Genomic DNA, 22,291 nt, shown 5'->3' on the forward strand with positions numbered 1-22,291 from the left:
CTACCCATTTTCTTTGCTCTTTTCTGGAAAGGTGATGAAGCAAAAAGATTTGGTGCCTTCCTTCTAACCCCGTTACCCTCCTTTCAATCTTCCTGTTTATTTGGGAAGGAGAGTGAAGATAAGACAGTTAGGATCTTCATATTCTATCCTGGACTGCCTGGTGGGCTTGCTCTGCTACTGTTGACTAACTTTACTTAACATATGTCTTTGTTTTTGCTGCTATTTTTAAATGTTAACTGAAGTTAGAACCATTGGTATGACCTTAATAAACAGTCTTCAGAACTATTTTCATAGAATTGTAGAATGGCCTGGGTTGAAAAGGACCACAATGATCATCCAGTTTCAACCCCCCTACCAGGTGCAGGATGGCCAACCACCAGACCAGGCTGCCCAGAGCTACATCCAGCCTGGCCTTGAATGCCTCCAGGGATGGGGGATTTTATCACTTCCACCTTGCTAAACACATTTCTATCTGCCTCAGTAGGACAGGTCAGATCTGCTCCACTGCATTGGAAGCATTGGTTACCCAGGCGTCTGTATGGTCTGCATCTGTAGTTAAGTGTATTAGTCAACTATAGTTAAAACATCACTGAGGCTCTGACTTAAGTCAGTACCACAAACAAATACATTATTTTCAGTGTGTGCCATTAAGGATACCATACATGTTTTATGTTGACAGTTTCTTTAAAGATATTTTGCCTTGCTCAGAGCTTCAGAATCAACTTTGTTGAAAACTTCACATAGTTACTTAGCAGCAGGGTTTTCTTTTCACTTTGCATCTGTGCTTTGTATATTGACTGAACTCCACCCATTTCCACAATGAAGTGTAGGTCACTGCTTTTTTTTTTTCTTTTTCCTTAAGCAGCTGTCCTCCTGGCAGTCATTGTGGTGAACTTTTTCCTGGTTTAGTTCAGTCCCTGTAAAGGACTGAGCCAAGAACTTTGTCATATAGACCCATTAGTAATCATCTGTTTCTCAGGCTAATGGACTCAGTCTTCTGTCATGTGCTTTGACTGGAAACTCCCAAAGCCACGCCTGAAGGTTCAGCTCCATGTAACATCTGTTCTGGGATGGTGCTGGTAAGTCATTATCAATTGAAACATACAATATTGTTGTATTGCTAATGCAATCCATGGACAAGAGATTAACTGGAACAGATAAATGTAAAGCAGAATAGTTAGTGTTTGGGCTTTGAGAGGTCTGGCAAAATATCAAAGAGTGTGTCACTAATGGATGCCGAAGTTAGACATTGCAATAATATACTCTTTTCCCCCCTCAGTTAAATTACACAGTACTTGCATGAGCTGGAAATTCTGATTGAACTGCTTATTGATAAAGACCAAGTCAGCTGCTGCACAGAACTCTGTGTACTCTTGTCTTGTGACCTTGCTGCTAGCTGTGTGCATGGTGGCTGAGTTACTCTTCAGGGAATAATGTATAACCTCAATGTATTTCATATTTGTATATAAAAAGGCAATTTGTGTTATTCCAAGGTAGGCAGAGCACCCAGACATCTGTTGGGGTGCATTATTTCTGGGCAGACATGTTCAACCACCTTCCATGATTTAAAATAGCTTTACAGGTAAAAGAACAGAAAAATAAAATTTTAAAAGACCTAAATCAGATAAGACTATGGGAATTTTATGTACTTTAGCCTGGAAAATCAGTTCCTCATTCTGAGACTTCTTTCAGTGTATCTGTCAATGCCAGCTGCCAGTTCTTGAGGATACTTCTGAGTACCCTTATCTTCTGAGGTACCTGAGGTACTTCTGAGGACCCTTTCCAATTTTCCGTGACCCTTGTCTCAAAGTAAGGGCAATAAGTCCTCTCTCCTTCTCCTAACTAATCCTTTTTGAGATGGATGTGTGCATGTATGAGTCACCACAGCACCAAAGTTTGAGAAAGCAAAGTCTTGAGACCAGGGACTCTGAGAACTGTTGTAAAGCCATATGTATATCTCTTGCTTTTTCATGTGGACAAAATAATGGTTTCCTCTCATATTTGAATTCAAGTGGAAAACAGAATTTTCAAAGGCATAAAAGAGTTCTGTCTTCTGAGCATTAATATCTAAGCAAGATGTGATCTTAAAATGACAAGGAGTCAACATCTGGGTATGTTTTCCCACATTAGCAACTGCTGTCCTAAACTGCTCTTGTATGTGATGTTAAACAGCTGCTCAATTTCACCCTAGAGGTAAGAAGATTTTGTATCTCACTTACATTTCACTTTTTTAGAACTTCTGAGACAAAAAGTGCTCAGAGAAAGTGCAAAGTAGTAGCACTGAAACTGCACTGAACTTGGTACCTAGAAATTCATGTTTTAATTCAATAAAAAGCTGCTGACATATTATAATGCTTACTGTTGGCACTACCGTATTACATTATCCAACCACCGTTTCCTATTATCTACATACCAAATTGTTCAAGTCAGTAATTTGAGTCTGTCCCCAGCATGTACTAGCAAAAAACCATACAAATAGCTGCCACAAATATTAACAGCTGTTCCATTTCAAGGTGCTGTTGCCTTTCTCCAGATTTACAGTGAGAATGAAACATATCCCACCAACAGTATCAACTCATCCCCTGCATTAAAATGCCCAGTACTTTTGAAGCTTAATGTGTGAATAAGGATTATTATCAATGTGCTTTATTTTTTTAGGGAGGGAGGTGGAGGGAGAAAATATATTTGTATAGGAACAGGAAAAGATGTCTTTGAGAGTTGCTCATATTTAATAAAATTATACTCAGGAAGTTTAAAACGGATAAAAAAAGACGAAGGTTTTGTAAACTGTGGAGGCATCCTTCCTGTAGGGATTATACACAGGATGCTGCAATGTTGCACATCAGTGCCTGTGGTTTTTGTCTTCATTTCTGTGTCTTAAATGAGATGAATCATGCTATTATAAGGAAAAAGCTTGACCAAAATGCACCTGCACTGAGTGGGGCTTCCACATCTGTAACTCCCCAAAACTTTTGTGACTGTGTAAACATGTTCGTAATAAAGCAGAAATCCTATTTTGTGTGTATGTACATGCAGAAATAAGACACAACTATGGTCTCTTACAGAAGAACTGTTAAAGGGAGAGTTGTGGAAACCACTTCTTTCAGAAGGTCCATACTGAAAAGTTCTTTTGAAAGTGACTTTGTTTTATAGGATAAGCTTTTTACTTTCCTGATTTCTAAGGCCAAACTGAGACTTAAATATGCCTTCAAAATCAGAGGCTCTGTAATGAACTTTCAGTTAATGAATGTTGGTCAAACCAGTGCTTCGTACAACTGTCATGTTTTGTTATTTTCTCTCCAAAATGGAGCTCATAATTTTATTCCTCATGAGAGAATAATCTGATATGCTGCTTTGCAGTTGGTCAGAACTGAATTACCATGAAGGTTCTGGCTTGCAGTAAATGTGCAAACTGATGAATGTTCTTCAAAACTGTTCAGTGTTTTCAGTCTCTAGGTATCTCTCCCCTAAAATCTGTAGAAGAACATAAATGAAAGCAATATGGAGACATGCATGCTGCTTATTACCCATGCTGAGAATTTTTACTGCAGAAGAAAAATCAAAGGCTGGTTTCAAAACTAGATTACTCTAGTAATTATTGAGTTGCTAGGACGCACTGAACACACTGAAACTGAGAAAGTCTTGTCCAGCTGCTTTTATCCCCTTTTTTCCAGGCTTGCATGGACAGATACATCCGCAGAATGAACCAGACAGGGCAAAAAAAAATCGTTAATTTGATACTTAAAGAAATTTTTTTTAAATTGCAAAAAAATATAATTTACCCAATATGCACATGAGTGAACTCAGCTATACTGGGTCATTTATTGTCACACTTCATAAGATCTTTTGAATTGTAATTGGGTGCTCCTAGTCTTGCTCCACAGTAAGTGGCCCTTTTAGAGCCATGATAAATTCTACTAAGCATTCTCTCCCTCTAGAGGAATATTTCTCTATATTCACTTCACATAACATGGCCTCTTTCCTGATTACAAACATAATTCAAGTCAAACCAGTTTGGTAGTGAGTCTTCTTTAAACAAACTTTCTTTTTATTTCCCTGGTCTTAAAGTCTGTTCACTGTCTCTTTATTTTCTTTGCTCTTTTGTATGTAGCTAAGATTTATAAGGACTGTTGTCACACATTATACATTTTCTTACATCAAACTTCTTAGTCTCAAGATCTTGGAACACAGAATTTACAATGACCATAAAATATAACCCCCCAAAAATACAGCCCACCTTTGCAAATGTTCTGAGTTTGACGCAGAAAACTAGTGGAATTAAAGGCTTTTACCATTACTCTCCATGCACAAAACCAGCTCCTGCCTACCATTAAAATGTGAGAGGAGTTTACATCAGCTCTCTTTTTGGAAGTCAGAGGAAATTCTCACCACTGTAAGAGTCTTCGTCTGTACTTTTATAGTGAGCCAAACTGGCTTGAGATCACAAAAACTTTCATCTTCAGGAGTATCCAAGCACAGCTCTCCCATACTTATGCTTAGACCCATGTCTAAGAGAGCTGCACTTCTTCAGAAAGCATAATGGAATATTCTAAACAAAATGTGAAAACCTGTTCTACGTAAACCTAATTAACCATTTTCAGATGAATAAACAGTAGTTTTACAGCCCTTCCTATGAAAACTTATAATATCATAATTAATTCCATGTTTAATATAAAAATGACTGTTTTATGGAGTTGCTTTGAGGGCTACATAGCAAAATATACCACATGCAGTTTTCCTACTCCGTATGCTACAAGATTTGCATGGGAATGACATCACACTAAATAAGAGGACAGGTCATCTATCATCTGGACAATGTGTGCTAAATAATGATGAACACAGTACACTGCATATAATTTCCTCTTTCACATCCACACCCCCAAAGCTTCTTTTTGTTCACATTTTCCCTAATTGGTCGTCTCAGCCTGAAGCATCACCTTTTCAGCCTGTGAAAGGTAAGAAAGTGAAAATCAGAACATGGTTTTCTTAGGATGTCTTCCAAGTTCATGTTACTTGTGTGAGGTATGTTTCCCACTGTTACTTGCATGCTGGATGAGATCTTAATTGATCTCTTGTTCTTTCTTTTCTGGGCAGAATGAAGTCTTTGAAGATGAATACTGGCTCATAAGCTAAATGCTTTCAGCTGTTGCTGCTGAACATAACAATTCCTAAGAAGATTTTTGTCAGTTGCTTGGAGATTTCCCTGTTTTTATGGAGAAGGTTGTAGTTTAACCCTTTAACTTTTACTGGAAAACATTAAAAGTTGCACCATATGTCTACTGTAGAAGTTTAACAGCTGGAGAACGGATGGATGCTTTAGGAGGACAAAGTAGCTAGATATGTGAACACATGGTCAGATGTATAATTTAGTATGGTGTCTTTTTTAGGAGATTATATTTGTTTATCTAATTGGTTTGCCCTTTACTTACAAACTGCAAATGAACAAACATAAACAAATATTACTGTGTGCATATATGCATATATATATTTATATATATTGTAGCTAGGTTGCAGGACAAGACCAACATGTAGCATGCTGACACAACACAAGGAAATATCTCTTTTTCACAGAAAGCCATTTCAAGCCTTTTCTTTCCTTTTCTCCTTTGCACAGAAAAGTGACATGCTACACGGTGCAGCTGGCAGATTGTCTTGGCTTGATAGTGCATAATCAGAGCCTTGTGAAATGGTGTAGTTGGAAATCTCCCAGTAAATAAAATACACTGAATGAAAAGCATACGCACAGTGGAGTGAGAAGAAATACATTTGGGAGTTAGGCACGTCTGGGCTGAAATCCTGCCATAGCAGAGCTCTGTTTTTCACTTTTTGCAGAGAATCAAGGCGTAGCATTCTCAATCTCTGTATTAACAGAGGCTTTCTTTAAGGGATACTTTTAGTATGGGCAATACTTCAAGTTAACAGATAGCTTCCTGTGTATCTAATTCACTATTCTATCACCATTGTGCCTTCCACCCTTCTGCCACACTTCTTGAACCACACAACTGACCATTGGCCTCTACTGCTCAGCAGAAGACCCAGACTAATTCAATTAGATAATTTCAATTACTTATCCATCTTTTCTATCTGTCTCCCAAACTTTCAACAAATGCCTCCCCCCAAAACATACATACACACACACACTTAATATATTCCACTAATCCTCTTCACAAATATACAGTACTGGAGGGAGGGGGGAGGGGGAGCGGGTGGGGAGGAGAAACTGGGATTCCCAATACGTCTGTCTCCAAACTCACTGTAATTTATAAACTACTGTAGAATAAATTATAAAATGTGATGCTTTCATTTAATTCTCCACATGGAGAGTGTGGAACATGTAGTAAAATCTGGGTCACGTTTGGAAAAAGCAGGATAAAAAGTCTTATCACAGCAAGGGTACTTGTCTGGTTCTGGTTCCAGCTCTCCCTGCTCCTTGGCTGATGGCAGACATCTAAGCCACGAGCTGACCAAACTTCAGGCTTTGTTCATTCAAGTATGTTTAACAACTGACAGCCTACTAATATTATCTGATGCACGTAAGATTGTGCTGAGGATGGATACATTTTTATGCTGAAAATTGTTCTTTTCCAGAATTCACAAGAAAGAGCTGTCAACTTCTCACTACCCCTCCATTCCTACCTCCCAGCAAGTAAATCAAATACAAAACACTATATTTGGGTGCAAACTCCTGCATCTGTAATTGAAAAAATACCAGAACTTAATGTGTTTCCTTGTGTATTGTTTCTTCAAAAATTAATTTAATACTTCAGTGATTTGTTTTTAGATTGTGTAATTTTGTGACCATGTACTTCTTTCCTGTAGAATCTCTTTCTCATTCAGTTTAGAGAGTATTAATTTAATAAGCAACAACTTAGTCTTTTCTCCTCTTTCTTTTTCTCCTAGTCTTGCTGTGGCTGGTTTTTGTTTGTTTGTTTGGGTTTGGTGTTGTTTCTTTTGCAATAAAAAACACACTAGTCCATTCATGGAGTTTTTCTGGAAGCGATGACACTCAGTCTTTCTTCTTAAAGACTTTAAATCTCTCACTTTATTTTCCCCTCTTAATACATATATATATATATATATATATATATATATATATATATTCCATTACTGGAAGCTAAAGGATTAATTTTATCATGATTTTTCCCTAAAATTAAAATACTAAAGCAGATATTTATGTATTTATTTATTTATTTATTTATTTGGGGGGGGAGGGAAGTTAATCTATTCACTTTGAATACCTGTTTGTGTTCTTAGAACTTGAACACAAGAATAGGTAGCTCCCAACTAGAGAACAGCTGTGATGAAGATGAATAGCATGTCTTGCTGAGGAAAATCTGGGTCATCTGGGATAGTTGTTTGGAGGGTACAAATGTAATTTACCATGAGAACTATTTTTCTTTTCCAATAATTTACTACACCATGCACTTTGAAAATTCTTTCAACTTCTCAAGCAGAAGTCTCGCAAGCACTACTTTTTGCAGTGAAATTAGTGCCAGGCAATGGTCTTTGCCCCGTCAATTGGACAGAAGCACTTCAGAAATAATAGTAAATTGCTGTCTTTAATTTCACAGTCTTCTGAATGTGATTGCAGAAGGATACTAGCTTACAGCTATGCGGGCAGTCTTATTGCCTTTTCTTAACTGTTGCAACCTTAACATTTTTTTTAAATTATGAAAATCTTTTATGAGTTTCTATTCTTTTTCAAGAGGTTTGCTAAATTAAGCATAACTTTGGAAGTCAAAGAAAATATTTTGTTTTCATTCCCCTTTGTCTTCTTACAAATTAGTAACTACTTTGTTTAATAACAATGTGAAACAAGCTCAGAACTGAGAATATTTCCAGTATCTTATAATTATATTTAGTGCTTCAGATCTCTTGCATAATGCTTCCATGAGAGTTAAAGTATTAGCAAGTAACTATAACAGGAATAAAATAAGAACTTACAGTTCTATTTTGGAATTTTCTTGATAAAATTATCTTTAACACATGTCAGCCCACTATATTTGTGGAATACCTGACTTGAAAATACTGTTAATATATTGGGGAACATGAAGAAAATGCTGATTCCATACTTGCAGAACTTCTAGCAGCTCATAACCAGTGCTTTTCCTTAGATGTCACAAAATCAAATACTTGTTATAAGTTCCATATTAGGTTGAAATTCCAGTGGAAATTCATGAGGAACTTTCTGTCTACAGGGTTTTGTAAAGTGGCTATGAATACCACCAAGAATGTTTTTCTTAAAAGCTGGATATCCACACGTGCCCTATCGGTAAACCACTGAGTTGCTGAATTAAGATTTTATTTACCACTGGAATAAATACACTACCCAGTATACACATAATTGGGAACCACATATGGGGACCATTTGCAGGCTATATCAACATCAGTTAAGTTGTTTGCTGTATTTAATGCTATATATTAGCATTGGGAAGTATGTATTTAAAATCATTAACTTGCTTGTTAATCTCTTTGAGCATCATGGTCCTTCTAAACATGGAACTAGTTTGCTGTCTTGTCCATCACGCTTTAAACTTACTTTTAGATACTTTTACCATCTTACTTGTATTATTTTTCATTTCTATATTTTTTTATTTTTTTATTTTTGTGTCAGTGCTGTTAAAACAGGTCTTAAGTTTAAGATTTTCTTAATACGAAAGCATAAACAAGGTGTAGATGTGTTGGTTTTAGTTGAACTCTCTTACTTGACAAACAGTAGTTTTAGCACTCTTAAGCCTTTATGACTATATTATATTGTCATATATTACATGTAACTTTCAGAAAAAATAGGCCTGACAGCATGTTACTTCTAGTTTTTCACTTCATTATATGGATAATAATAAATAGTCTTCTGAATAAAACTTTTTGCTGGATATTTCAATAATCCATTTGCAATTTTTCCAGCTTATTTATGGCCAAAAACATCTGATATATTTTTTGAAAAGTTGATTGTTGGCACTAGCTGATACACCTGTCATAATACTTATTTACAGTATATACATCCTTTCTGCCAGGTTAGGTCATAGCTTACAATGTGGTTAGTACTGAATTCACAACATGGTACGATCCTGTGCAACAATCGGAACTTGTGAAACCAACAGGATGGTGGTAATCTTAGAGAGAGTTTTATTAAGCTGCAGCTACATGTGAGGATATTAGAAATATGTTGCTGAAATGAAACTAAAACTTATATAATTCATCATATTGAAATGAATTTTCTTCCCCGTGTGTGTATTTTTGTTCAGGATAATTAGCTAACCACAGTTTGTTTATATAAGGTGTGTGTAATCTGTTTATAGAGCACGGCAGCTGACATAATGTAGCTCTTGGCTAGCTGTGACATTCCCTTCCCACAAGTAACATTGGAAATGATAAAACAACATTCAGATGAATAACTCCCCACCAGGTAAAAAATCATTAGAACCCACATTCTCCAATAACATTTTCAGTCCACCTTGTTAAACCTTTTCGCAGGAGCAAACACAGGTACAATCCCATTTGCTGTAACTGTAGAGCCATTCTTTAGCCTGTCTGGGGCCCCACAAAAGTGTCTGAAGTAAGTTCACTTTTACTGAAAAGTGTGTTTGTTGTAGACTAAAATATTATGATACAATCCAGACAAACAGAATGAATTTGATTAGGGGATTAGAAACATGAGCACAAGTCTCATGTCATTCAGATGGAAATATGACATATGAGACCATAGGGAACTTGAGCCAAAATATTTACCATCACTGAAATGCACATCATTGTGCCTAAGCTTTGCAAGGGCTCTTTGTAAGATTACCCCACACTGCTTAGAGGAGAAATTCAGCCACTCCAGGGTATCAAACTTCTCCTTCTGAAGCCCTCCCCAAAATGCATATACTTTGGATCACAGTCCATGTGAATTTCTGGAGTGCATATATCCCTATGGAGTGATAAAGCAGAGACCATATGAATACTACTGTGGGATTTGCTCCACCTGGAAACTTCCATGAGAACACAGACCATGAACACCCTGCCTGCAGCTTCTGGGAGAGAAGCAGTGCTAGCGAGAGACAGAAGCTAGAGATAATGCAAATGTTGTTAACTTGACAAGAAATACTGACTCCTTTTGTAGGGGTAGAGTACACTTCAGCAGGCCTGTCTTCAGTGGTGCAAACCCCAGGTCAGAAGCAATGATTGTTGAGGATTGGATTCACTGGCCCCTAAGCAGTATTTATGCATAAAGTGAGAAGACCTGAACCTAAAGAAGGTGTTTAGTAAAAGAGTCTTGAAAGGATCCCTCCTTCATTCTGCAGTGGTAAAACCAAGCATGGAGAAGAAAGGAATGTTAAAACAAGCAACTTTATTCACAAAAGAGTGTGAAGAAATGCTATCCTTTCTTGTTCTTTGTCTTTTGTCCAAGAGAAAGCAGCTTTTAGTTCTTCATGCCTTCAGCCTGGCTATCAGACAACAAAAATAATACAGAGAGACAAAGAAATGCTGCTGGTATTTGCTATAGATTTCTGTCGATGCGATCCTCCTCCCACTCTGAAGGAAAGTCATTTGCCATCTAACATGTCCCAGCATTTATGTATATAACTGCAGATGTTTGATTTGGGATTTTCAGCCTATGGAGCCTCTCACATTCATCTCATTGTACAGGCTGCAGGGGCCTTGACACCTGGAAATTCAATCTAGTTTTCCCACCAGTGCTGCTATGACCTACCTGTGGACTCTGACATGACAGCCTGATCTTACAACTGGTGATAGCACCTTTTGCCTTACCTCAGCAGAACTGTCCTCCACTTTTCTGTGAATAAGTTATGTGTTTCCCCTTTTGATCATGCTGATCTGTGAACTTCAGCATACCCAAACAATCTGCTTCAGTGCCTCCAGTAGAGGAGTCAAGAGAGTGGTGAAGATCACACTCTACAGCTGAGTAAACCTGATGATGAGTTCTAGATTGGTCAAACTGGGTGGATGAAGGTACCTTTCACAGTGCTATGTTGCTGCAGTTCAAGAAACAACAGGTACAGGTGAAGTGGGAATAGGACAGTTTTTTCTTGCTGGAAAGATATGTTCGGACAGATCCTCAGCTGGTACATTGGTTGATGTGGAGTGTGTGAGGTGGGGATATACTCCAAGGAGTGAAGTTCCAGTTTCATTAAAGTAATTGTGAATTTTGCTATTTCATTCAGTTGGAGGGGCTGTCAGTCCAAATTCCTTGGGACATAGAAACGCTGCATCATGAAACCGGAGGCAGAGAGAAGAACTGGGAGAGGAACTCAATGTAAGCAGACCTGAGGAGAAGAACTTGGGGGTCCTGGTAGAAGAAAAGCTGGTCACAAGCCAGAAGTGTGAATTTACAACCCAAATGGTCAACTGTGTCCTGGGCTACATCAAAAGATAGGTGGAAGGGAGGCAATTGTCCCCCTGCATTCTGCCCTTGTGAGATTCCATCTGGAATACTGTGTCTAGGCTTGGGATCCCCAGCTCAGGAAAGATGTGGGGCTGCTGGATTAAGTTCAGAGGAGGATTGTGAAGATCATTAGAGGGCTGGAGCACTATGAAGAAAGGCTGAGGGAGCAGGGCTTGCTCTGCCTGGAGAAAAGAGGACCCTGGAGAGACCTCATTGCAGCCTTCCAATGAATGGTGCTTACAGTCATGAGGGAGACAGGTTCTCTACACGATCTGATAGTGAAAGGACAAGGGGGAATGATTTTAAACAAAAAGAGGGAAGCTTAGAGTAAAAGTAAGGAGAAATTTTTCACTGAGATGGGATACAGAAGAAGCTGTGGGTGTTCTATCCCTGGGTGCATTGAAGGTCAGGTTGAATGTGGCTCTGGGCAGTCTCATCCAGTGCTTTATAAAGAGGTTGGCAACCTTGACCTTCCTGCTATAAATAAACTACTATGATAATGATATATGATGTAGTATATCCTGGTTTCTCTCAGGTTAAGATGTCCTCGTATTATTCTTTAGCATCAACCTGCCCAGACCACTGTGTAGTAGGTGAGCACTGAAGTCTTCCTTGTGGTGTATCACATGCAACATGGCACTTTTCTTTCTTTTTTTTTTTTTCTTTTCCCAGAATTCATTTCGTAGGTATCTGTAGCTGAAGTATTTATTCTTGGGTTGTTTTTTTTTTTAGTCTTTTGGAAGGCACTTTGCATACACGTTGTCTTACTCAAATCTCTGATATTTGTCCAGAATATTGAGAGACAGAGTAGGACATGACCTATAGATTTATTTCTCAGAACATTCCTGCACGGAAGTTATGTTTATAGTGAGTGTGTGTCCTCAGTCACACACTTAAAATGTAGATCAAACAATATTGCCAACATGTATTTTTTCTTATTGAGAGTTTCTCCAAATATGGAGTCACATTTGCTGCTCTGCCAGTGATCTTGCAGCAGTGTCTGTTTTATATTTATGTGCAGTTCCTCTTGTTAAAGAAAGAATAGCCTAATGGCTAACGTCTGACTTAAATGTACAGTGAAGGTATTGGCTACCATTATTTCAAATGGGTAAAGGAGAACTAAATATGCAAAGAGTATGTAGTGATGAAACACAGCCTGGTATGCAGCATTGACCATAGGGCTCAGTGATGAAATGAACTATTTAAACCTTCAGCAGAACACTCTTAGCAATGCTTTATAGGTATACAGGGTGAGATGGGTAATAGACATCTAAGACACTGCATTCTGCATAGACAGAAATTTGTCATCAATGAAAAGAGTGAGGGTGGTGAGGCACTGGAACAGGTTACCCAGTATTGTAGTTGATGCCCCATCCCTGGAGACTTTCAAGGCAAGGCTGGATGAGGCCCTGCACAACCTATCTAACTGTGGTATCCCTATGATACTTCCCTGGACTTCAGAAGTCCCTTACAACTCTAAGGATTCTATGATTCTATGATATATTGTCACTACCCTATCATTTCTATTATGTTCACATGGCAACAAGATATTCATGTAATCATAGTGAACTGAAAATGGGCATTTAAGCATTCACTTCTTGAGGTATTTCATATGCTATGATCTGTTTAGAACTCTGCTACAATGGCTATGTATATAGGTATGTCCTGCATGTTTTACTCATCATTTAACACTTAGTCATTGGGTAAACAGTAGAAAATGAATACATAAAATTATTTAATAGCCTGGAGCATCTCCCCTATGAGGAGAGACTTAGGAAACTGGGTCTGTTTAGCCTTGAGAAAAGAAGTCTGAGAGCGGATTTGATCTCAGTTTACAAATACCTGAGGTGTGGGATCCATAGTGGTGAGGCTGGTCTCTTTTCAGTAGTGTGTGGGGACAGGACTAGGGGTAATGGGCTGAAACTTCAGCATAGGAAGTTCCGCACAAATGTGCACAAGAACTTCTTTACAGTGAGGGTGATGGAGCACTGGAACAGGTTGCCCAGGGAGGTGGTGGAGTCTCCTTCTCTGGAGATATTCAAGACCCGCTTGGACACCTACCTGTGCGACGTGATGTAGGGAACCTGCTTTGGCAGGAGGGTTGGACTCGATGATCTCTAGAGGTCCCTTCCAACCCCTACTATTCTGTAATTCTGTAATTCTGTAACTTGCTAAATGATAGGTTAAGGAAAACTGGATTTATTCAACAATTTGTCATCTCAAAACATTTCAACCTAGCCTTTCATTTTCATTATTGGGTCAAATTACAGTGTCATGTCTACTACCTGAGCATCTCTGAAAAGTGCATTTAAGAATTTTTTCTAGGAAAAATGTTCTGATTCTTCCTGAAGTCCCATAATGCATTGCATGCAATGAAATAATTTTAGTCCACTTATCTGGAAAATGCCTTCTTTTTTGGTGTTCTTTATTTCACAAGAAGGCAAAAGCCTAATATTTGCAATGTTACTGAGTTTGGCTTATTTCATCCTCATCAAAAGACTTTCTCTCAAAACCCATTAGTCTAGAGAAAAAGACTGAACTCTTGAAAATTGAATGCCGCCTTATTGAATACTGAAACTGTGGCCAGGAAAAGCAAATACATTTGGTATCAACTCAGTGCAGTGGAGTGAAATATAAATGTTGAGTAGCTTATCTATTGAAGCATGTTGTCATTTTTCTGAGGTTTCTATCAAGCTTTTAATCAAAACCATAGCTGAAAATTGGCCTACTTTGCTGTGATCATTCTTGAATGTTCTGTTCTGTAATGTCTAGCACACAGATTTATAACATTTGAACACTAGTACTGTTGCCAACAGTCAGAAGAAAGTTGCAGGCTTCAGGCACACATCATCACTACATATCATGAATCTTCATCAGAAGCAAGGAGAAGTCCACTAGAGATGGCCTCAGATGAATTTCAGTGGCTAGAAGCGATGATGGTGATAAAGTTGCAAAATGATCTGGGAAATGTATTATTTTTAATGAACAAGGAGAAATTAATTCATCTAGACCAGCTGTGGACTAGATAAGGCTTACAGGCCTCTATTAGCTTCTATGAAAAGCTGTTCAAAATATCTAGTTAGACTTCAGCTCTGAATTGCCCTGCAGAGTGATAGCACTAGTTTAATACAATTTTCAGTGATTTGGTTTTTCTGTTCCTCAAGTTTTCTTGGCACAACTGGTCATCTTTCCTATATATATGCATAATGTGGAACACATGCTAATATATAGGAAGATGATCTCCGTCACCATATATCATCCATAATGCCTCTTGCTCATTCCTGAAGTTCACACCCAAAGCTTCAGGAGGAAGGATCACAGTACAGCCATATGTTTATTTTAGGCTTCCTCCTAGTTTTGTTTTCTTCTTGCAGCAAAACAAGCCCTGGCTTATGTGCTTTATGTACAGAGGTAGACTTGCCTGATAGTTATAAGCATATCTCTTTTGCCTAATAACGCGTCTACAAGAATATATATTCATCTAGTGATTTAGTATAAGACAAGTTTATATACAGACATCAAAAACACCTATCTCATATTTCTGCTGAATTTGGTTTATGTTAGAAAGGCAGATATGAACACAACAGTCTAAATGAAAACCAGAAAAGAGGCTTACCTAATGCCACAATTCATACTTCAGTGCAGACATTAATACTATAAAATCCTGTGAGGACAGTAAGAAGAAAGAATGAGCATGTGTACAAATGTATATAGTATTAGTTATGTGTTTAATTAGTAAACTATAGTAGTTAAACATTCCAAAGAAGTTCTGATAACTGTAGACTAATCAGAAAATATAAAACATTGAAGAATATAGTATGAAGAAAATAGATACTATTATTTTCATATACTGTTACATGTGTTTTCCAAGTAAAATTATGTATGTTCGTGTGTTTTGATAATGAATTGCAAAGAGCTATCTTCATGATAGAAGTAGTAGATGGTATAAAACGTGTTGGCTTTTTTTACTAGTAAGTCAACATATCAGTTGTTTGCTTTTATTAATTACAAGTTAGAAAGTACACAGTATATGCATATGATGATCAGATGAAATAGTGAGTTAATTTTTTAGGCATTCCAAATTTGGAAAAATATTATTCAATTGGTAATCTTTTTATTGAGATCCTAGCCCACTGGTTACTGGATTTGGAGTGACTCCATCCTGTACTCAGTTTTCAAAGAATTTACATCTGGTTTTGTGATATTGGCCCAGTGTTTGAAAGGTAAATAGGCATTCAAGCACACAAGATACTTTACAGAGTTAACTGACCACGATCAGGACTTTCTCAGACAGTCACATAGTCAATTAGGGAAAAACTGACTCATTATTGGAAGCATCCAGCTTCATTTTCCTTTATGTAGCCAAGACCCAAAATTACCCTGATGTACTTGGCCTAATGTGGGATGAATAGGTTGGCTAGAGGAAGGAACTGGTACTGTCCACAATTTCCATGGAGTTCTGGGAGGTCCATGTGAGGAAATCTCAAGTAATACTTTGAAGATGCTTCACATGAAGTGGTTTGGTATTATTATTTTTCTTATTTTGAAATAAATTGCATAACGTGCTTTGGACCGTTGCAAATGATGAAAACTCCCTCAAAACTGTCTATTTTCTTTTTTATTCTTACCTGGCTCCTTTTTCTGTAGCATCTGAACAGTGTAGTCTTTTGTGCATCTATTGGACAGCAGTGATGTAAGTTGAGGAAACAGTGGTATCTAAATGAGAGGCTTTTCCAGGCTCCAGACTCTCTCCCTTGGTGAGAACCTGCTGGGCACCAACTGACTCCTGGATTTCCAGAGGAAGGAAACTCAGTGGCACCAGCTAGAAGGACTCTGTGGTAACCAACACCCATGTCCCAGCTAAGCAATGGCAAATCCATGCCATGGCACACTCAGTCTTAGATTCTACTTTAATTGTCATCTGCACTCTCTATCTTTTTAACATCCTGGAAGGATGTGAGTAAATAGCCTAATGGTAATTTGTTCTAACCTTTACAAGACCCCCTAGCTGTGAAGCTATTTGCAAAGGGTACCTTGTTTACAAATAATGTGCTTTGTGTTTACAACATCCATTGAAAACCATTAGGTAGCAGGGAACACAGAAGTTCATCCAACTAAGCCAGAAATACAAGTCAGCTGTAACTAATAAAATCCAATTTCAATTGATTGAATAATTATTTTATCCATCCAGTTTTCTTTTGAAAATAGTTACATCAAATAGTTTGAAAACTGTTCCAGATGTTTGTTGATCTTTCATGTTGGGAATGCATGAGCAAATGGAAGATAGATCATTTGATCAATAAAATTAACATACATAAATATGACCTTGGTATTCTATCTTAATATATCTGACAAGCAATTTCACTCCTAATGAAAGTAAATCTGAGAGATATTTTCCTGATGTAGATAAAAATTAATTTGTGGTTCTGTCTGCAGTCAAAGAATACAATCCTTCCAGCAAACACCTCTGGATATTTGACTAAAAGAGATTTAACCTTGGTACAGGTTCATCTTCCTGACATTATTTAACTTAAAATCAGGGATTACTGAAAGTCATTAGTCAAAACTATTAAGAACACATTACTTTTTTTGATTGAATAGCTCTTTTGTAAATCAGACTGCTTCCTGTAGAGAATGTTGACTCTTGGTTGAAATTACAGGAAAACCAAAAGTGCTAACTTGGAAGCGCCTTCTCCATTATTCCTGTGCTTCTGTGTCTAGCTTTCTAGGTCAAATTACATCGTCTGTAAAGCATTTAGATGCCTCTTAGAGCAGTTAGATGGAGTGCACTCTGCAGACAGAGGACAAAATGGCAGAGCAAAAAAGTTTACAGATAATCACGTGGCTCCGATCTGTTGCTTTGAAATACTGATTTACAGCAGGATCATGTTACATGTTAACGTTTTATTTATACTTTTGACAGCTTAATAAGATTCAGTTGCACACTGGAAACATTTCAAAAAATGATTCTTGACATACAATTAAAAAATTCTATTTTTAAGGTGCAGTACTTTCTCAGAGCTACAACAAAAACCCACCACAAACAAAAAGAACAGTGATTCACCATGGTCTTGTGGACTTAAACACTTTTTTACCCCAAAGTTTCAGAAGGACCTCTAGGACAGTAAATAAAATGACCATTTATAACTTCTTTCAGTTGCCTTTATTGAAGTAGATACAATGAACACCACAGTTTATGGAGACAAAACATAAACAAGTGTCAATTTATGAGGACTAACGAGCTCTATCATGTAGATTTGTTCCTTAGAAACAAAAAGTTCTGGGTAAAATCCTGGCTACCCTGAACTTAGAGGGGGGTTTAATCACTGACTTTCAATAGCTTTGACTGTACTCATAAATCAGGAAATGGTTGGGGCTTTTCTCTGCATTGCTGAATTCAAGTTGGCTACTGGGACTAGCTCCATGCAGCTTCCTGAGCCCTACACAGGAATTCTGAGGGAGAAAACTATTGTCTGGGGCCAAAGTCATGCCAAGGACTCTTCTGGCAATCAGTAGCACAAACCATTGTATCCATGGCCAGCAAGGCTAAAATTTCACCTTCCAGTCTATTCCAGTTGATTTTAACCAAAGTATACATGTCCCTTGTTTCTTCGTTCCGCCAATAATTTCAATAGCTTGAAGATTAAATTAAAAACATAGACACTGGCTGATTTCAAACAGAACAAGAGATTTCTAGCATAACAGCTTATTAACTGAAAGCTGAATTTTAAGGAACAACCCCCCTCTTCTCAAGGAAAAAAAAAAAAAAAAAAAAGAAACCGGTGGAGCAATAAAATTTTAAGTGTCCTTAAAACTGTAAATGTTAAGCAAGTATTTTATTTAATTGCATACCATATGCCACATTTGGTGCACATTAAAATCTGCGAAGTTTTTAATATGCTTCTTACTGCTCAGTAACTGGTACTTAGTTAAATATTTAATCTAAAACTTCTTAAACACAGGAGCAGCCTAAATAAGTCTGCTATCACGTAAGAAAGGAAAAGTCAAAAATCTTTAAACCAACTCTTTAAAGTAAGTCTTTAAAGCTTTATAGAGTCAAAAAACATACATAATCAATGGACATCAGCTTCCCCTTGGATCAGTGAACTTGGCTTATATATTCCATCTCACACCACATAATTTTTACAAATTCAGTTGTCTGATAGGTCAAGCATAATATGTCCTTCTACCCATCATATGTTTATTTGAAATAAAAAATTACATTTGGAAGTGTAAATACACCTAGATGCTTAAAAATGTCTTCTGTAATTAAACATCAAAATGAATACTCTGTTTTTCAAAATTCTTTACTGTGAATTAACTCCTATTGACCATATGTTGTGTATTTTCTCGCCTCAAACACAACTTCAAAGAGATGGAAAAAAGGCTTTGTCTTGTATTTCATGGTATTGTTCTTTTTCTTTTAATAGTTAGAAATCATACATTTCTGAGAGTATAAAAGGCTCTACCACTTGTTAAATCACATTAAAAGTTATTACAGTTAATTTTGGTTGCCTTTCTTAAAAATAAAATTGTTGTGTGGGGGAAGAATGTTAGACCACATAGAAGAAGAGTTTCTGGTATTTTATTTCCTCTCTTAGATCACAAGACCATGAGTAAATTTTGATTGTGGTGGAAGGGTAGTAAAGATATTCATTTAATGAGCCCAGTTTGAAAATAAACCAAAAACAAACTAAAACCAGAAACAAATACATGAATTGGCCAAAAATAAATGAGTAAGAATGTGGAGACTCCCCTACTACAACTTTCCTCAATAGAGATGGGAAATCTTCATAGGTGAGATGCAGTATTTTCTGGCAAACCATTCACTTGAATTTTGCCTCCATGGTCTGCTTTTTGTGTGTGTGTGTGTTTTGTTTTTTTTTGTTTTTGTTTGTTTGTTTGTTTATATATATATTTTTTTTTTCTTGAAACAACTACAATGGAAATATGGAAGCAAATGGAAAAAAGGGTGAGGTTTTTACTGTAAAATTAATAATCCATAAATTAAATATTATTACTTTGTAACCTTGTCAAAGTATAATGGAAGAGAAATTTTCAGATATTTTTTTTTTCTTTTTAAATGAACTGAGATTTCAAAGCTTTTATTTTCTTAACAAAAGTCCCTCCTAAAGTCTTCCTCACCTTTGATCACAGGTGGTGTGTTTTAACTTTGAGTATATCTGATCACTGAGAACGTTAAATCAAACTATGATCTGGAGTCATCAGTGGGATAATGTACCGTGAAAAGACAAAGTTAATTCAATTTCAGTAACTTCACTGGCATTATGGTGCCCAGGTACAATAGAAGTTAATCAAGACCATGAATATCATACATTTGCTCTTTGAAAATAATATAGCATTAACTTAGTTCTGATTTTACACACAGAGATCTAACTTCTGCAGTAAAACTTCAGCTGTTTTTAATGCTGCTTAATATGTAAAATCAGCATATTAATGTGGCAGTTTTCTGATACAACAGTTCTAACCTTGTATCAGATCCTAAAACTGTTTCTATACAGAGAAAATAATTCTCATCACAAAGTGTGTCATTCTATGACAGTAACATCTAAAACTGCAGCGTGTTTGTCACTAGGAAGAGGGTCAGAAGAATTTGTTCAATTTCTCCATTTCTTCTTGTTCAGTTTCTTCCTGTTTGCATTTTACTCTTGAACTGAATGAAGTGTTCTTGACTTTTTCATCTGGGACCAAATGCCTACAAATGGAGATTCATCTGCTGTGTAACTTGCTTATCACAGGACTCAGTTGAAAGTTGAGGATTTAAACTTATTATACCTACACTGCAGGATAGAATACTTTGTTCTTATTGAGGAAGAATAGATAACGAGTGGTTTTAATTGAGTCTGTATTGAAACAAATCACTTTTTCCATTCCACTTGGTTCCTTCTATCATTTTTAAAAGTTTCTTGAAAACCGTCTAAGTGAAGCATTCCTCCCAGAAATTTGGTTTACTGAAAAGTTTGTTCAAACTAAACATCTGAAGAGGCACATTACAAACATGACTCAAGTGGAAACAGGTTTTAAAGTGTGTTTGAAAAATTATTAGTTGTAAGTTATTTTACTCTTTTTTGTTTCTGTTTTTGTTTTTGTTTCCCCCTCCCTCCTTAGGATGTTCCATCAACATCAAATCAAAGCAAGTTGTTTCATGTAAACTGCTTTCTGGTACGTAATATCTGACTGTTCTCACCAGCTTCCAGTAAAGAGTGTATTAATATTTACAAAACAAAGTGAAAGAACTCATCCAGTAGGTATCACATAAATACAGTTTGTACTGGAGCATTAAGATAACACAGTTTTTGTAAATAAAATAAAGAAAAAAGAAAAAGAAAAAAAGTAGCAATGACAGGAAGTCTGCAGATATATCTAAAACAGCCCCTGTAAGGCTTTGAGAAAGGTCAGATTTAACAAGTTTCTTTTTTCCCTTCCATAATGGCAAAGACATGAATTAGACCAAATCAATATTTTGATTATTTTTAGAGGCATATGAATAATAAGAGACGCTATTATTCTCAGTTAGTGGCATCCTTAGGAAAGAGATGGTTTACTGACTTTCTTCAGCTTTGCTACACTTCCTTTCTTACTTATTATTTCTTGAAGATGCAGGAGTACTGCAGCTTCTGTAATATGAATTTTTGAACATGTACAGCTATTATTTTACCTGTCATTAGGAGAATGAAGCTTTTATCATCGTTAATAAATGACTACAACAGTTACTGCCTTCAGCATAAGAAACTGCAAAACCAAGATAATAAAGCATTCTACAAGACTTATAAGCAAGAGTAAAAGCTCTCTTCTGGTATAGTGAGACAAAAATTCTGATCAAAATGACAGTCACCCATTTTAAGTTAAAAGATAATCATGGAAATTAAATTTAAAAAAATGTAGATGAGCTTATTTGAGGAATTATAATCAAAGTTAGTAAAAGCTCTGATCAGTGAACCAGATGATACTATGTGAGGCTGTCCACCTCAGCAGTAAGGACTTGACTATAATAATTTATGGACTTCATTTTCCAAGAAAGAAAAAAAAATGAGTATGTCTTTCCTGATGTGGAAAGTATGGAAAGTAAAAGAAGGAATAACTGTTCCCAGAGCTTTTCACATCATAGTTGATTTCTGCATTAATAATCTCTATCACAAACAGTCCTGGGCTACACTCCAGGAAGACAAGGGAACAATTTCACAAAGAAAATGGAACCATTTCTCATTTACTTATGGATGTCCTCTGTCTAAAAAATAGTATTCCAATAATGGATAATGTAAAAGCAATGCTATTGACAAGGTTAAATGGACTGCATAAATGTCAAGTTTCATCCTAGATCCTAAGTAAAGATACTTGCCTTTGATCCCAATATTTGCTGCCTTACATTCTGGAAATGTTAAAGCTAATGTTAATATTCTTTTGCTTTCCCTTGCCTTTCCTAGTAACTGCCAGTGTTAACTAATCATGATGATTATTATTGTGCCATTTAGTTTTCCCCAAAAAAAACCATCAGAAAGAAAATTTCTCAAATAAAAAGCTGAGAGATAAAAGTATATATGAGTGAGAAGGATGTAAACATTTCTCATTAATAACCAGCTACACAATAGCCTGGAGCTACTGAAATCTGACAGTCATGACTTTTCAAATATGATGGAAAATGTCTTGGCAACTATGTCCTTCAGTTCCCTCAGGAGCCCGGGATGCATGTCATCAGTTCTGATAGACTTGTACATGTTCAAGTTCATCAGTGCCAAACATTTGCTGCTACATGCTCTTATTCCATCCCAGATGCAGTACTTTGGAGGTATCCTTGATTTGGAAAACAGTATTACACATACCAACAAAAGGACGTTCTTCTCTATCACACTTTAACACACACTTAGTAGTGATTGATTTTATATT

General features: G+C 36.7%; 1 long non-coding RNA gene across 1 annotated transcript; it reads left to right on the top strand.

The window, feature by feature from the left end:
• Positions 1-432: 432 nt before the first annotated feature.
• Positions 433-6,178, top strand: LOC107310220. The gene is made up of 3 exons (XR_004306248.1): positions 433-1,079; positions 2,131-2,193; positions 3,675-6,178. It is a non-coding gene; the product is annotated as an uncharacterized LOC107310220 (long non-coding RNA).
• The last annotated feature ends 16,113 nt before the right edge of the window (positions 6,179-22,291 follow it).

This window comes from Coturnix japonica, chromosome 2 (assembly GCF_001577835.2).
Source record: "Coturnix japonica isolate 7356 chromosome 2, Coturnix japonica 2.1, whole genome shotgun sequence".
In the NCBI taxonomy this organism is placed as follows: Eukaryota; Metazoa; Chordata; class Aves; order Galliformes; family Phasianidae; genus Coturnix; species Coturnix japonica.